The following is a 4,317-nucleotide window of genomic DNA, read 5'->3' on the forward strand; positions in this document are numbered from 1 at the left end:
TCAAGTGCTTTTTATTCATTAGATAGTGGATTTGTTTCTTAGAGCAAGTTTGCGTGGCCGGCATTGCCTTCGTTTTACACATTAGGACACTGAGGCCACAGAGTTAAAGTGGGCTACGACAGGTCGCTGACAGAGGAGAGGAGCAAGTGGAACAAGGGCTTTGTTCTTACATTTTTTATCTGTTCTGCATCACATGCTGTGCTAGGCTTTGAGGGTTCAGTGATGGATGAAAAAGCACTAGTTCTTACGGAGGACAGATAGACGATCCGATACAAATTCATAATCACAAATTGTGACAGGCCCATTAGGAAAAGGGAAGGGTTCTCCTGACAGTATTTGCTTGAGAGTACCGAGTTTCTCGAAGGAAGTGACTTTGGAGTTGGGCTCTGTAGGAGTTACACAGAGGACCAGGAGGGAATCCAGAGAGTGAGGTGAGAGTGTAGGGCATAGGGTCAGAGGTGGGAAGAGCCCCAATGAGATCAGGTTTTGTAGGTCTGACAAGGCTTTTGGCTTTATCCTAAAATAAAGGAGAGACTGATGACTGTGAGAGACATGCTTAGATTTGTATTTTGTCTGAAAGCAAACTGCTGAAGGCCATAAATAGGGATGGGAGAAAATCTTGGGCAAGGATGGCCATGTGCCCACATGGACGCAGCTGAGATTTAGGTGGGGGAATGGACAGTGTGAAATGAGGGCCATGCTTTCTCCCCCTCTACTTTCTCCCTGAGGTCTGTGCCTTGTTTCACTTAAGGTAATTCCTGCTCACCCTTCAGGTGAGTCAGGCCGTCTTGTTGCACTCTGTCTCCACATCATAACGCAGTTGGGATGTGTGTAATTACAGGAACTAGCTGTGATGGGGCAGGGGTTTTGTCCCATGGATAAGGTCCCGTTATGGTGTCTGCTAGATACTCAGATCGGCTTGTGACGCACAGTGTGTGACATACTGGCGGGCGGGGTTGAGGGATGGTTTACCGTCCGTTATGGAGAGGTCTATGAAGACCAACCAGTTTTGAGGCTGGTGATGATGGGTTCTGTTTCAGACACAGTGAGGTGGCTGTGCCGGCGATTTCCAAATGGGAATGTCGGGGCAGTTGGATATTTAGGTTTGGAGTTCAAAGAAGGGGCTTGGTGTGGAAATGAAACGTGGGTGTCGTTTGACACGCTGTGGAATGGTTATGGAAATGGTCGAGGTTGTGGCAGGTGAGGGTGCCCAGGAAGGGTATCCAGAGTGCAGTGGCCACTTGGAGCACCCCGTCCCCTGCACACAGCTTGTGGAGCAACCCCTGAAGTAAGAGAGCAGGAGTGTGTGGGGTCCTGGGAGCCCAGGGAAGAGGGGATTTTAGGAGGAGCAGCAGCACATGCTGCGGAGTTGTCCTGCAAGAGGAAGACTGGGCAGGGTCAGCCTGTGCTGGGAGCAGGTCACCAAAGTGGTCCTTGAGGGCTTTGAGCACGGTGTGGGTGGAGCAATGGAGAAGGGAGTGGGACCTAAGGGAGGCTTCCTACCAGTGGGGAAGGTGTGCATCAGAGACAGGCTGTGAGAGAGAAGGCTGGGGGGCGCCATAGGGCATGCAGCTGTGAACGCTGGTGGAGGGGAGACTTTGAATGTGTTCAGTGCCAGTGGGTTGGGTCCGGTGGAAAACGAGGCTGAACATAAGAAAAGGTGGGCAGGGTGAGGTTTCTCAGGCAGTGGGAAGATCCAGGGTCCAAAGGAAGGGGAAGGAGAGGACTTGGATATGGAGGAGAAAGTTGGCTCGAGACTTGGGCACGCAGTCAGACGGACTGCATAGACCACTCACTGAGACCTCAGACGAGTCTTTGGGGCCGCCATTTCCTCATTTGTGAAAGGGAGCGGGGCTCAGTTATCTGCTTCATAGGCTGGATCACACGAGTCACAGATGGGAAGGGTCACAGGGCAGCTGCTCGTTAAGCATTAACTGTTGGTTCTGTTACATCCCTTAATCTTTTTCCGTTTTGCCCGTCAGTGCTTCTGGCAGTGAGAGGCCTGGGGAGGTTGCTGTGCTTATGCCTGTGCCGCGGTGTCCATGTGAAACCTGTGGGTGTGTCCTTGGGGTCTTCTGGCCTCATGGGATGGTATTGGCCTGGCTCCACATGCACCCAGCCTCTGGTGCCCTTAGGGGGTACCAGATGGGCCTCCCTCGCTCCCTTGGAATTGCCTGTTGCTCGCCCAGCAGCCCTGCAGTGGCCACCCCTCTCCTTTGCCTCCCAGCGCTGGCCCTGCTTCTCTCAGGAAGCCCCAGGGGCAGCTGTGTGTCTCAGGGCAGGGACCTGGTTACCCTGGGTGTATACCATCTCAGACCATTTGGCCAGTTTCTGCCTCAGTCCTCCCCACACTTTTGCATTTGGTTAAATGTTTTCTCAGTTTTGGAGCAGGAAAACACTTGGCAGGAACCTAGAGTTTGTGTTGCCAGGCTCCCTCTGCTGGGCTGGCGGGCTGCTCGCAGGCCTGGGGAGTTTGTTGCGCTTGCGCCCTTGTGTCGCTGTGAAACCTGTGGACACGTCACTGCCGGCGCCAGGAAGTAAGGCCAAATGCGCAGGCGCAGAGGGCCAGCTGGGCTAGAAGAGCCGCGCATGTGTGGAGCTGCAGCCACTCTAAGGGCAGGCCACTCACATTCTCCAATGCCAGTGCTCTGGCTGTGGCGCCATCTAGGGGTCTGGGTTGGGAACCACAGCCCTGGCCTGGGCTAGAACTGGGTCTGGGGTCAGTGGGCAAGGCGGGCTGTGTTGCTGCCAAAGGGCGATGAGGACTTGGGCCCCCAGATGTCCTGTAGGGTTTGGGGGCCAGCTGGGCTGGCCAGAGCCCATGGCTCTCCCAGCATCAGAACTGGGGACCACGGGAGAGGTACCCCCACACTTTGCTTCCCCTTGCCCCTCATATTCCTAGCTCTGGGGCATAGCATCTTAGTCCGTGGACAGCAGTCTGTCTCTCTGGTCCTTGATTTCCATGTCAGACAGGGCTTCGGTTTCCTCCTGGCAAGTCCTAGGGTGCAGTGAGGTGGGGTCCTGAGGGTGGAGCCTTGGTTCAGGCATGGTACCCCCCACTCCCGTGTAGAGTGAGATGCCTCAGACACTGATAGCTCTCATTTAGTCTCAGGCCCAGCCTGCCTGCCCACTCCGAGGCCCTCTTGGCGGGTGAAGAGGAGTGCTCACCAGGGGCTTCCCACCCCTGTTCAGACCCCCAGGCCAATCCCCTTTGTCCAGCCCTAGCCATGATTCCTGACCACAGTGGCCTGGCCCTGGCCTCCTCCACTGCTGCAGCTTTGAGCTGGTCCTTGCAGACATAGGTGGTTGAGTGGCGGGCCCCCAGCCCCGGGCAGCTGCTGCCCACAGCCTGGCCCTTGGCTCAGAAGGGGGTAAACATGGCTGAAGAAGGGCTGGATGTCACTTTCTCTCCTTCATTTGTCTTAGAGGCTGACACAGGAGAAAACCCCAAAGGACCAAGTGCACCCTCACAGTTTCACCACAAGTATCCTGACCGGGCGTCTGGTGCCGAGCTGATAGTGCAGGCCCCGGCCGCAGCCCCGCCGGAAACCGCGCTGCCAGCAGTTGGGGGCCGTAGGCCCAGACAGGAAACGCCCCCAAGCGTACCCCAGGGCCCATGGCCTCCGCACAGGCCTGCTGCATTGAACCAGGCCCTGGCGCCATTTTGAAGCTGGGCTAGACTCTGGGACTTTGGCCTGGGATCTGGGGACTTGTCTGTCACCTGTGCAGACAGGCTTGGGAGATGACTGGGAGGGAAGAGGGGACCTTCAGACTGGGCTAGACCTGACCCAGAGCCTCTCCCCTACTATAGTTGATCCTAACATCGTGCCTCCAACCCAGCCGTCTAAATTCCCAGCCTCCCTCAGGTCACTGGTTCCGTGTTTTCTGTGACAGGCCCAGAAGGAAATGCAGGGGATGCAGAAGTGAACAAAACAGTAGTAGCACCGGGTCCCGGAAGAAGCAGACAGAACGGGGACATAGTTAAGAGGAGTAATAACAGGGCCTGAAAGACTTGCATGTGGGAGGTGATGGAGAGGAGGAACCCAGATTCTAGCCCCCAGTTTTGACTTCCATGCAGGAGATGAAATCCAGAAAGAGTCATGCGAAGATGAAAAAGACAAGCGCCCATGAGACAAGCGCCCATTTAAATGCTGAGGGGGAGGAATGAGGTCACAGGGAGGAAAAGGTTACAGACTCAGGAGAGAGGGAGCCCGAAGAGCAGGACTGGATGGGACTGAGGGCTGAAGGGAGAGACCAGGGAGATCTCGGAGCCCTTGGCCGTGCCTCTCACCAGCACTTCCAAGGAACAGGCAGAGG

This window comes from Meles meles, chromosome 20 (assembly GCF_922984935.1).
Source record: "Meles meles chromosome 20, mMelMel3.1 paternal haplotype, whole genome shotgun sequence".
Lineage (NCBI taxonomy): Eukaryota > Metazoa > Chordata > Mammalia > Carnivora > Mustelidae > Meles > Meles meles.